The following is a 13,493-nucleotide window of genomic DNA, read 5'->3' on the forward strand; positions in this document are numbered from 1 at the left end:
AAAGGATTGGGGATGTGTCTCAGTGTCCTTGGGTTCAAAAAAATAATAAAATGTAAGATCCAGGAGATGGGAAGTACAACTATTGGTTTAGAGTGGAACTGAACACAGGGCCTCCCCCAAGCTAGGCAAGCACTCCACAGCTGAGCTACATCCCAGTCCTTCATATTTTATTTTAAATTTTATTTTGAGACAGGATCTGGACTCAGGCTGGCCTCAAACTCAGAATCTTCCAGTGTCAATCTCCCAAACAGCTGGATTACAGGCGTGTGCCATCAGTATAACTGCTTCATTGTCCCAAATTTCATTTAACATCTAGAAACTTGTTAGTCTTCCGAATGCAGATACAGAATACTCCCCGTGCACTTAAGAAGAGCAGCGAAATGACTTGGTAATACTGTGTGATTGAGCAGTGCCACAACAATAATCCTGTGAGCCAGAAGGTAAAACTAGGGGGCGTGGAGACAGGAGCATCTATTCTGGAGCATCCGGAGCATGCTCATGAGTAGTTAGCCAGTGAGAACGAAGGTAGGTGACATAAAGCCACCTCAGCACAGGTTTTGCTCTGACCTCTCAGAAGCTTGCTCCTAAAACAAGGGAGAATGTGTGTGACATCACCAAAGCCAGTTCAGGGCCCGGGCCACTGTAGGGCCACTGCTTCAAGTCAGGGTCATAGCGAGCGAGCCTAGCTGGAGAAAGGTACAGCCCTGAGCACTGGAGTGCTCTGCTTTCAGCAGCACTCAAGAGGCCAAGTGAAGGACTGCAGGTCAACACTACTATGGGGACAAAGGGAAGTGCAAACACCCTGTTTCTTTATCCCTGAATCTCTAACAAGAATAACACAAAGGAAAACCACAGGGAGGCCTTACAGCCCTGCCAGAAACAAGCAGACATAACAAGTGGCAGAAAACCATGCCCCAAAATGGAGAGGCAGGAAGGGAGAATCCATCCTCCATGGAGTCGGCCCTCCCTGCAGGAGGTGCCTACCAGGGTGGGGCAGCCTCAGGGAACACAGAAAGCTGAATAATTTCAGAGAATCTGGGTATCATGGTGTTGTTAATAAACACCATGAAATTCGGAGATACTGGGCTGGGGACAGAGCTCAGCTGGTAGAGTAGAGTGCTTGCCCCGCCAGCACAAGGCCCTGGGTTCAATCCCCAGCACTGGAAAAAAAGAAAAAAGAAAGAAAAAGAAAAATACTGAGATACAGCACAGTCTAAAACTTCTAAGTATATAGCAAAGAGCCTGAGCCTAAGACTTGATCAAATGTACCAAAACTCCTATACAAAGTGAAAACTGAAATTAAGAAAACCACTGTTTATTATTTGTTTTATATAAAGTGAAACAGCAACATCTTAGTCTAGTTTGAAGAAGACCACCAAGGACCACCTGGCAGGAGAGTGCGGTAAGAACTGAAGCTGCAAGGTTGTTCACGTCACCCTTCAATCAGCTTTTGGTTTTGTTTTTGCTCGGTTTTGCTGTTCGTTAAAAATGTGCCCTTCAGGGCTAGGGATATAGCTCAGTTGGTATACTGCTTGCCTTGCAAGCACAAGGCCCTGGGTTCAATCCCCAGCACCACAAAAAAAAAAAAAAAAAAAAAAAAAAAAAAAAATGTGCCCTTCAATAATGGCAAAACACTCCTACTCAAATTAACTTTTTTTCCAATGGAAAAAACCCACCAACTTAACCACGGGGCCCCACACTTCCACCCAGCTCCAGCTCCGCTCCTCCACCGCGCTCAAGGCTGTCTTCGCCACATCCACTTGGGCCGACTCCGAAGAGCCAGGCGTCAGGGCACTCACAGCTAGCCTCGAAACAGGGTCCTCACCATCTCCAGGGGGCGTCCTTGCTACCTTGTGATGGGCGTGCCTTTCACAGGGAAGGTTACCCCAATGTTTACTGAACAGGCTGTACTCTACTCCACGGTCAAGACTATTCAAAGACGCTGATACTTCATCAGTCATCTCCAGCCTTTGTGTAACCCCACGGAGTGTTCTGTCACACCTCATGGATACCTTTGTCGTTGTCACCATGGATTCATAAGCAAAGCACTCCCTGAAACAGCGAGTCAAAAAACTTTAGCATGAGCTGGCACACGCCTGTAATCTCAGCCACTTGGGAGGCTGAGAGAGGAGGATTTCAAGTTTCAGGCAGCCTCAGCAACTTAGAAAGAATCTCCCAAAATAAAAAATAAAAAGAACTGAGGATGTTGCTCAGAGGTTGCCTCTGGGTTCGATCTCCAGTAACAAAAAAAAAGAAAAAAAAAGAAGTCAGCATGATCCCAGCAGCCAACACTAGGTCTGGGGACGGAACAGAGCCGCTACATGCCAGCCAGTGCCCCATCACTGAGTTACAGCCCCAACCCACACTGGGTCTCCTTCAGCCTGTCACCTTACTGAACTAGGAGCACTAGATCTAGTCTCACAGAGTTGCCCACATAAGTATTTAAGTATATTTCATACATAACATGCAACTTTTTAAAAGGCTGGACTCAAACAGCTTTAAAATTAACAGGTTACAAAAGCAAGCTGCTTATCGCTAGTAAGGATAAAGTACAAAAGACGAAATATAAGTAAACACTGTAGTCACTGTTTGAAAAAAATCAATGTGAAGTCTGTTTAGAACTAAAGGACCCACCAAGCCAGTAAGGGTCAGAACATTAATTGGATCCACTCAAAAAAATTTGCAAGCGAGTTTCACTTCCAATTTCTAACTGATAGTCTCCTTACAGAGCAATTTATAAGATCAAACTGTCAACATTGTTAGACAATAAGACACTGACGACAAACACAAAGTTTCACAATATCCTTCCATCAAAGCCAGAAGCAGGCATAACCCCTTGAAAAATTAGGTTCTGCTGGAAAAATTATGCACACTTAAAGTGTGCATGACATAGTATAGGGTACATGTTGTACCCAGGGGGAGAGAGTTAAACACCAACCCCGGTAGAGGCTGAGACACGAGACGATGTTTCTGAAGACAGAACCCTCTGTTATGATGTAATTAGGAACGCCCGTGCCGCTCCGTTTGGGTGAGGACTTACTTCATGTTTCCTATGACTTACATACACAAAAATAAGCGGTCTTCCAAAGTTCTTCAATCGGCAAAAGAATTTAAAAAAAAGAAACACAGCTGAATAATTTGAGCTATTTTGCTCATTGACACAACATTCTATGAAATTCCTGTCACTTTGTAACTCTGATGCATACCACTAACTTAGAGACAGATCTTAAAAGGAACAGAAAATACCAGGCCTGGTTAGTGTCTCCCAGAAGAACTTAATAGGTCAGCAGCAGTCAATTACACTAACATGCTTAATATAGCATCATAGCATTTTGGAATCAGAAAAGAACTTAGCAATCTAGTTCGACTTCCTCATTTCTCCACTGAGGAAACTGATTCGAAAAGTGAAATCACTCGGCAAGGTTACTTTACGGTCTAGGACTTAAACCCCAATCTCCAGATTAAAGACTCCTTACCAGAAAGCACACTGATGAACAGAAGTTTCTGATCTGTTACACAGAGAAGCCAGAGTCACTCTCAGACCCTAAAATTGGCTTCCCTTTCCAATCCCACAAAGGAATAAAAGAAGGCATATTGCTGCCCGCCCTGCCACGTGGCCCACACTTAAAAGTCAAAGCTTACCAACTGTTTGTTCTGAACAAGAAAAGGGCACAGACAACCCACAGAAGAATCGAGGACTTCCTTATTGGGTGTTTTTTTTCTCTCTTCATAAAAGCTTTCTTGTTCTTACTTTGCAAATGAGCAAACTTAATAGCTGCTGTAGGTCTTGACACCCAATGGAAAAAATAACCACATTTTCAATCTCACAGTACCAAAGGACACCTGGCTATTTCAAGAGCAGTCTAGTAAGCATATTCACTGATCCCTAAGACACTTTCTGAACAACCACCACAGATGCTGTCAATGGAAACCGGGAATTGATTTCTTTTCACTTGGATTTTGAAACCCACTTTCAGTGTTGGTTACTTTAATCATTCTTTTCTGGAGTTTTTTTTTTTTTTTTTTTTTTTTTTTTTGGCCATACTGGGCATTGGACCCAGGGACATTTTACCACAAAGTTATGATTCCCAGTCGCATTTATTTATTTACTTATTTATATTTTTTTAGTTGTTGATGACCTTTGTCTATTTATTTATATGTAGTGTTGAGAATCGAACCCAGTGCCTTACACACGCTAGGCAAGCGCTCTACCACTGAGCTACAGTCTCAGACTATATTTTTTTATTTTGGGGGGCAGTACCGGGGACTGAACTCAGGAACACTCAATCACTGAGTCCCAGCCCCAGCCTTATTTTGTATTTTGCTTAGAGACAAGGTCTCACTGAGTTGCTTAGCGTCTCACTTTTGCTGAGGCTAGCTTGACCTCACGATCCTCCTGTATGAGCCTCCAGAGCCACTGGGATGAAGGTGTGCGCCACTGTGCCCAATCTTTTTATTTTTTACTTTGAGACAGTGTCTCACTAAGTTGCTGAGGCTGGTCTCCAACTTGAGATTCTTCTGCCTCAGACTCCCCAATCACTGCAATTACGGGCTTATGCTACCATGCTAGGCCTATACAGACACATGGCATGTTCTATCACACTTCAGAAAGAAAAAACTCAATTAAACTGTGGGAAATAAAACTGAGAAAAACAAAAGGACTTAAAAGTTGGCAAAGCACAATTCTGACGAGAAGAGCAGGAGCCGCTTTTTCTTGCTGAATGTTTAACTCCTCATAAATTACAAGGTCTTCACTGGCAACTGCTCACTAAAAATGTGTCCTTCAGTAATGGCAAGGCACTTCACTCAAATTAACTTCCCAAAACATGGCAGGAAGAAAGGTTGTAATCTTCCAAACCAGGAAAAGTCATCTTCCCCAATTTTGATTTAAATGAAAAAATAAAATTTAGTAGAAGTTTGAAACTTAACTTCCTTTCCTGATAGATCAGGAAGACACAGGGGCGACAGGGAAAGGGAGGAGAGTTGTAGCATTTACTGAGCTGTACATACAGTAGTTCATTTAATCGCTGATAGGAAGCACCTATCAGCTCTAAGTTATGGATGAAGAACCTGAGCCCCAAAAGGTCAAGGAGTTTGTACAAAGTCTTCCATAAACAGAGCCAGGGTTTGCTGTCAAGAAAAGGGCTGAATTCTTGTTCTTACCTTGCCTTCTGTTAACAGCTGGGTTCCTTAAGAACGGGGTGTGTGCCTGTTTTCCTCAACTTGGTATCCCCAAAGTCTGATTAAGTGCCTCCCTGGAGAAGTTGCTCAATAAATGTCTGATGACTATATGAATTAAAAGATAACTGGTATTCTTTGTATATCCTTTTATCCCAAATGGTAACATACTATTGTCCTACACTTTTATACTTAATATTTTGAAAGCAGAAACCAACAACAAAAAAAATGGTATACTTTTCCAAAGAAGTTACCAAAATGGCCAAAAAGCCCAAGAAAAGCTTCTATTCAACGTCACCAGTCATCAGGGAAGTGCAAATCAAAATCACAACTAGATATCAAACGTCACACTCACTAGGATGATTATAATCAAATAATAATAGGGCTGAGGATGTAGCTAAGGGTGGGGCATGTACTGCATGCACAAAGCCCTGGGATCAATCCCCAACAAACACACAAAAATCACTGAATTCTGTATGGTTTAAATGGATAAACTATAAGATATGTGAATTGTATCTCAATAAAGCATTTTTTTTTTTTTTTTAAAGGTTCAGGGGTAGAGTGCCTGTCCAGCATGCACAAGGACCCATGTTTAAAAAAAAAAGGGGGGGCTGGGGAAATAGCTCAGTAGGCCCTGGGTTCGATCCAGCACCCAAAAAAAAAAAAAAAGCCATGCACAGTAGTGTGCACCTGTAGTACCAGTATCTCAGGAAGCTGAGATAGGAAGAACTCTTGAGTCCAGGAATTCAAGACCAGCATGGGCAACACAGGAAATCCCATCTCAAAAGAAGGTCAGGTACAATGACACACACCTATAATCCCAGCTCCTCAAGAGGCTGAGGCTTAGAGATCACAAGTTCAAGGCAAGACTGGGCAACTTATCAAAACTGTCACAAAATAAAAATATTAAAAGGGCTGGGGATGAAGTTTAGTGGCAGAGCACTCCTGGGTTCAATTCCTGGTACCACAAAAAAAGAAAAACAAATACAGATCCAGAATGAACTTTACATTATTTTCTCTGGGCACTAGGATTATGGATAATTGCTTTTGTGTGTTTAGGTATATGTGTATGTTTTATAATTTATGCAAAGAACCCATATAGTTTTTTTTTTCAGTTATCAACAGACCTTTATTTATTTACTTATTTATATGTGCTGCTGAGAATAAAATCCAGTGCCTCACACATGCCAGGCAAGCACTCTGCTACTGAGTCACAACCCCTGCCCCAGAACCTACATATTTTAAGAGAACATTTTATCAAAATGTAAAAACACTGTACAACTAATACACATAAACCTGAGAACCTAAAAAAGAAACAAAAAATTAACTGGGAAATATTTTCTAAAATCTAAATTTAACTTACGCTGATGAACCTGTAAACCCAGCGACTTGGGAGGATGAGGCAGGAAGATCACAAATTCACATCTAAGTCTCAGCAACTTAGATGAGGGGGGAAAATAAAAAAGAAAGAGACCCTGACTCAAAAAATAAAAAAAAGTATTCCTGGGTTCAATTCCCCAGTAACCAAAAAAAAAAAAAAAAAAAAATCTCAACTTAATACTGGATGCTCAGTGTAAAAACGCAAGCAAGCTACCCACAGCTTACAAAAGAAATTAGTGATACGGTTTTGTACTTTTTTCTTGCCACCCATTTATAAATTTAGTAATAAAAGTTCTCTTTCTCTTGGACTATTAAAAAAAAAAAAAAAAAAAAAGAGGGGCTGGGGAGATAGCTCAGTCAGTAGAATGCTTGCCTTGCAAGCACAAGGCCCTGGGTTCGATCCCCAGCACCACCAAAAAAAAAAAAAAAAAAAAAAAAAAAAAAAAAAAAAAAGAAAGAAAGAAAACTACCCTGATTATACAGTTTATTTACTCTGTAGTCCAGAAGGAAAAGTCTAAATAGGTTCCTTCCTGCCTTAAGGTATTGAGAACAGACTGTCTGCAGTAACAAGGCCTTACATGGGGTAAATCTGTAAAAGAGAGAAGGCAGACAGTCAAAAGCCTTGATTAAGAGTTTTAGGAAAACAACCCTAATATCCCTAATATGTGCCAAATATATCAGTGCACTTCTCCAGTACAAGAATTTGTAGAATGAATCGGGAGGGGGTTTGATTAAAGTTGCCTTCCCTCAGGGTCAGGGATGTAGCTCATCCTTAGCACCTTTAAAAAAAAAAAGAAAGAAAAAGAAAAGAAAAAAAAAAAAAAAACAACCCCACAAACAAAGAATTAGCTTCAATGATTTGCACTTCCTGAACATCTGGATCTTCAGGTCTTTAATTTCAAAGAAGATACTGTAAATCAAGGACTTAATAATTTTAAATGTCAAAACTGGGCAGAGTTTAAATGGAATTTATTCCAAGCTATACTTAGATATATAAGCTAAGAGCACAAATATCAAACCATTTAATTCAAGTCTGAAGCATATTAGACTTCATCCTATATAAAATGTAAGAGCATCAGATGTCTATCTTGGGCTTATCAGGATTCCTAAGAAGAGGCAGATGAGAATACATTATTTCCCCAAGGGCTGAGACATGGGAAAGGTTTCCCATTCCCACTAGGGATTCCGTAATGGGACTGACTACTTCCTCTTTTACAAGATTTTGCAAAGAATACTTTTGAGATGTTGTTGCTGAACCACAATAAACAGACAATTAAAAAACAGACCCACCCATTGAGTTAGTGCTAGTGGAATCTGTCCTTCTCCAAGTGCCAGATGGAGATTAAAAAAAAAAAAAAAAAAATCTCTACTAATTGTGGCCAAGATTCCTTGGTATTTGGTGCCAGGACCAGGATATTAACCCAGATGTCCTTGCCAAATTCAAGGTTGGTTAAGTGCAGTCTGCCAACCTTCCAAAAAAAAAGCCTCCCTCTGTTCCCAATTGGAATCTGAGCTCATTCTTCCTTGGAATTCTTCTAGAGTACCATCAGTCAGTATGTTTTCCCTTAAAACTGCACCGTAACTCATAGGCTGATTTAAAGCATATGGATTCTTCTGAGTTTCCACCTATATGGGAAACATACATTATGTATATTAAAAATATATGATGCTATGGGAGTTTAAAGTTTCCCTAAACAGCTATTTAAAAAATCAAATGCAGGGTAATACTGACATCACTTCCAAATTAAGAGTGAAAAGACTGACGTTAAAACACAGAGTTTGTACCATGAAATGTTTAAGACTAAAGGAGGGCTTTGCTGCTCAGAGCACTAGGATGCAATTCCTAGGTCTATATTCACTAGCTGTGGCCTTTCAGGAAAATTAGTAAAATCCTTGGAAACTCAGTGCCCACCACCTTTATCTTCCTCAAAATCATTAACAGCAAAAAACCGTTTAGTATTTTTAAATATTTAAATAAATATGCATTTTAAGGACGGTATACAGCCTGTAGAAAGTCTTAACATATCTGTCCCCTCCCAAGCTGCCCTTTCAGGACCCCTGCACTTGCTATTCCTTCTTCCTAAAATGCACTTCCCTCTGGGATTGACATTCCCTCACTTCTTTTAGATCCATACTCAAAAGTGACATTCTCAGATCTCTTGTCACTCTACCTAAAATTTCCAATACTCAAACCCTTATCCCCAAAATTTCATATTCCCCCTTACCCAACTTATTTTTCCTTACCATTTATCACCTTCTAACAAACCATATTCTGACTAGAGTTCCAAAGGACAGGGATTTCTGTTTCATTCAGGGACTGTGTTACTAGTACATAGAATCACACCTGCCACACAGTAGGTAGCTCAATAAATATCTTGTCTCTAATGAGACCTCACTGGTCCAGAGAGTTACACCACAGCTCCACAACCTGCCTTCGGGGGATATAACAATTCAAAAACACAGCGAGGGGCCTAGCATGTGTGAGGCACTGGGTTTGATTCTCAGCGCCACATATAAATCAATGAATAAAAAAATAAAGGGTCTATCAACATCTAAAAAATATATTTAAAAAAAAAATACGGCAAAGGAGAAGTGTAGGCCTGTCCCAGCTAATACACAACTGTGTCTACTCTTCACATCAGAGAAAAACACACAGGAGCTCCCACCTCACTTGTGCGAGGCAAGGAGGAAAGAAGTTGACTACTGGGTGCGAAGTTATCCAAGAAGTCTCACTTTAGTTAACAATATATAGACCAAGTTTTCCTTTGCAATTAACAAATATTAAACCATTTTCCTATGCCTTTACTATGCTACCTTCTATTTTTCTCTTTAAGTTTGATTCCTATTAAACCAGTCTTGGGAGTACAGATCAGTGGTAGAAGGTGTGCTTAGTATGCACAAGATCCTGGGCTCAATCTCCAGCAGCATCAATCAAAAACAAACAACAATAACAACAAAAAAGTCTTGAAATTTATGGACCTCATATTTTCAATTAACTAAATAATAAACATTTATTGAACTCTACAGAATGCTGCAGAGGATCCCATAAGATGAAAGACAAGGTACCCTGCCCTTGATACAGAGATTCTAGGAAGACCAGAAATCCATCTGTAGATACTAGGGAACACCAGGCAGCCAATATGTGACAAATTCTAAAATGCCTACCCCTGTATGGCATATAAAAGGACCAATTCATCTTATACATCATTCACTGGGTTCCAAATCCCAACAGACAAGCACTTAACAAAACAAGAGCTCCAGACCTCAATTCCACTGAGAGGAGGGAGAGGGCAACCACTACTGTGATTTTTCATCTAGGTTGTGAAAGACTCAGAGTTAGACACTGTATAAGAATTTTTTTTTAAAATATAAAGAAAGTCAAATTCCAAATTCATTAATGACAGAAGCCTGATTGGCTTACATTGTGCTCCAGCAACGACTGGAAAGAACAGGGAAGGGCAAAATCCTGATCTTCAGGGAGATAACTGTAGGTCCCACCCAGTGTGCCTTTTCACCCCTCTGAGCTAGGACTAATGGGAAGTCCACTTAACTGCCTTATCTCAACCTCAAAAAGTGGAGACAAGGGCTGGAGTACAGCTCAGTGGTAGAGCACTCACCTAACCTAAGGTTCCATCTCCAACACCACACACACACACACACACACACACACACACACACACACAAACTGGGCATAAGCCTTTGACCAAGCAACCACCCACTTCCTTTGCTTTAATGAAGCCTGGCCTTGCTCTCTGCCAGAGATTCACTATACTCACTTAAAACTAAGCACCTGGAGTCAGAAGAACTGAATTCAAATCCTTATCACTCAGATGTGTGGCTCTCAAATTACTTGACCTTCCTATGCCCTCTCTGTAAAATGGGGATGACGACAGCACCTCATGGCGTTGGACTGATTACATGAGATAGAACCCAAGAGCCTGACCACAGAAGCCCTCAATAAATGTTCATCGTTATTATCTCCAGTGGGGGATGCCCCAGGGCGGGCTGAGGAGCAACATACCTGAGGGTTTTTGCAGGCTATCATTAAACCTAAAAGCCAACACAATGCTCTCCTGCCTCGTGGACACTACCACAGCCGTCATCAAATCCCGGAATGATAACCATGCAAACAGCCGCCCCAGCACCGATACTTACAGAGCTCCAGCCGGCCGGGCACGGTCCAAACCTAAAAGAGGAAGAAGGCAAGGCTGCTGAATCACACGGGCAGAGGCACATTACAGAATCTCCTCCGCCCTCCTTTTTGAAAGCAGTCCCTGGCGCCCAAGTTTTGCTAAAAACAGGTTATCTACACCGATTAGAGACTTAACGTGTAATTTCTGCAAACCCAAGAGGTGGGGCTGCGAAGGGCGGAGGGGTGGCGCTCGGTCGCGGCCAGGTGGAAAAGCCGCGGGAAGGGGAGACCCGGATTGGGGGCTTCACCCCCGAACAAAAATCCTGCAGCACCGGGACCTCCCAGTTCGGCCCCGCCAGGCTCTGCCTTCCAGAGCACCCCGCCCAGTGTCGCGGTGCCCGCGCCGGTGCCCGCGCGGCGGCAGGTCCGGGTCGCGGACAGCCGGACTCCGAGACGCGGCCCCCTCTCGCCCCGCGCTCCCCGGGAAGCTCGGCCGCCCGGGAGCCAGACAAAGCCGGCGGGCGGGCGCGCTCCGCCCGGGCGCGGGCGCCAGGCCCCGCGGAAGGCTCAGGTGGCGGCGGCGCCCGGGGCAACAGGTCCGGCCCGGCCGCGGCCTCCCGGGCCCGCCGCCCACCGCCCGGGGCGGAGCGGCGCCGCAGGTCGCGGGGCAGCGGCGCGGGCAGGCCGAACCCGCCGCGTCCCGGGCGGGCGGAGCAAGGCAAGGCCCGGCGCGGCGCCCTGGGGCGGCCACCGCGCGGCCTCCGGGGCGGCCCCAGCGGGCGCCGCGGCGCGCAGGGGGCCGAGGACGCGAGGGGACAGGGCCGCGCGCCGCGCTCACCGCCTCGGACGCCGCCGGTCGCCGCCACCTGCACCGCTGCAGCAGCCGCCGCCGCCGTGGCCGCCGCCTCCCGCCTCCCGGCTCCTCGGTCGGGGCGGGGGAGAGCGTGACGCGCCGCCGCCGCCAGGAGACGCCGCGCGGCCCCTCCCCGCCCCGCGCCCGCGCCCCCGCCCCTTTGTCTGCGGCCCCCGCGGCCCCCGCCGGTCCCGCCCGGTCCCCTCCCGGCCGCGGGCCCTGCCAGGTGCGAGCCGAAGCCGGCAGCCTGCGCCCGGGGCGCCGCCGCATTTCGGCCGGTCCTCGGCGGTCTGCGAAGTGTCCCCAGAATTTGCAAGTCACTCCATTCCGACCTGACACAGCCGGCCGTTTGGGCCGATTCGTTTGTGTGCCCGACCCGGGTGAGAAGTCCTTTGAAACGACTTGCAAGGAGCTGCCCACAGCAGGTTAAGCCTGGGAAGGACCATCTCTGCTCTCCGGGGAGGCACCGGGGTTAAAAATCCTTTGAAACAAGCCCGGAGCTGGCTCCGTTAGCTTGAGAAAAGCCTCTTTTATTCGCCCCAGTCGCTTGGACGGAAGCCCAGGTTAATGTCCCGTCCCCGCTCCTCCCCGCAGGGATCTCCTTTAAAAAGCTTTTGAAAGGGACTGGAGAGGACTCTGCAGCAGCCCGCTTAGGGCCGGGGTAGCAGAGGGCAGCCAGCATTTCGCTCCCATGGACCATGGCAACCCCAGAAGTTTTGCAGCTCCAGGCAGGACTCAGCAGCTGTCAGGGAAACCCAGGATTTTGCAGCGCCTGGATGGATAAGGGGCCCGGGCTTCCTCCTCCTTACCGGTCGAAGAGAATAATCAGGAGGGTGACCTGCCTTGCTGACCTTTATTCAAAATCACCGAGCTGCCTGAACCAACAGACATGCACACAGCAGGCGGAGGAAACCACAGTGGAAGTGCATGAAATGTTAAACAAAGTAAATTTATCTGCGGGCCCCTCCCCTCAATTCGGGTCTTAAAATCACAGCCTATTCTATTACCTAATTCGACATCGCCCTAATTTACAAATTGCAAGGTCAGGTGGTGGCGACACTCCTGGAATCCAGTTTCCATATTCCTAAACTGAGAGGCACACCTCACCTCCTTCACCTGAACACTCTTTTCAGCTTTTAATAAGCAACCTATGTGGTGGTCATAGATGCCCTAGAATGATGGGAAGACCATGGTAATGGTGGAGTGCAACTATTAACACTTGTTTTCTCTTTTCTACTCACTCTGCTGAGCCCATCTTTATTTAAAATATGGCTGTTTTGTTATTCATGGGTTAATTGGCATTAATTCTGTTTTTAAAAAAAATTTTTTTTTGCCTTACAATATCATTAACCTGAACGACTGAGATTTTAGCTGCCCCCTTCAATATCGTGAGCAAGGCCTAGTCCCAGCACTGAGACTGAGGAAGTTTGCTGTCCCACCACGTGTGAAGCACTCACATTGTTTTTAGATGGATTCACTGTGCTTTTTTAAATGCCTGTCTCTGTAAAAGTATGAGAACAGCTCAACCAACCAATTTGGAGGTGGAATGGAAATAGAAAGTCAAGTAAGAGTTCTAAAATCTTCCTTTTGCAAAGTGGAGAAGTTGGTTAGATACCTGTTTTGTTTGTTTTCTCTGAAACAGAAGCTTAAAGAAAATGGACTTTTGTGTGCTCTGAGGTCCTCTGGAGTTTGAAGGCAGAGCATAGCTTGAGCCCAGGATCTGAGACCAGACTGTGCAACATTGTGAGTCCTGGTCTCAAAAAATAAAAATAAAATAAAAAGAGCTGGGCATGGTGGCTCTAGACTTGCCTGTAACCTCAGCTACTTGGGAAGCTGAGGCAGGAGGATCACAAGGTCAAGGCTAACCTAGGCAGTTAGTGAGATCCTGTCTCAAAACAAAAAACAAAAAGCACTGCGGATGTAGGGCAGCAGTAGAACAATCCTGGGTTT

The 13,493-nt window shown here is 44.7% G+C and overlaps 1 protein-coding gene across 1 annotated transcript in view; it reads right to left on the minus strand.

Annotated features, from left to right (window-relative positions):
* Window positions 1–11,599, minus strand: part of Clip1 (CAP-Gly domain containing linker protein 1) — a 114,039-nt gene extending 102,440 nt beyond the window's left edge. The window contains exons 1-2 of the mRNA XM_047560846.1: window positions 11,529–11,599; window positions 10,714–10,744 (exon numbers count right to left, since the gene is read on the minus strand). The gene's annotated coding sequence lies outside the window, so the exon portion shown is untranslated. The remainder of the gene's footprint in view (window positions 1–10,713; window positions 10,745–11,528) is intronic.
* Window positions 11,600–13,493: the final 1,894 nt, after the last annotated feature.

The sequence above is a fragment of the Sciurus carolinensis genome, chromosome 8, assembly GCF_902686445.1.
Source record: "Sciurus carolinensis chromosome 8, mSciCar1.2, whole genome shotgun sequence".
In the NCBI taxonomy this organism is placed as follows: Eukaryota; Metazoa; Chordata; class Mammalia; order Rodentia; family Sciuridae; genus Sciurus; species Sciurus carolinensis.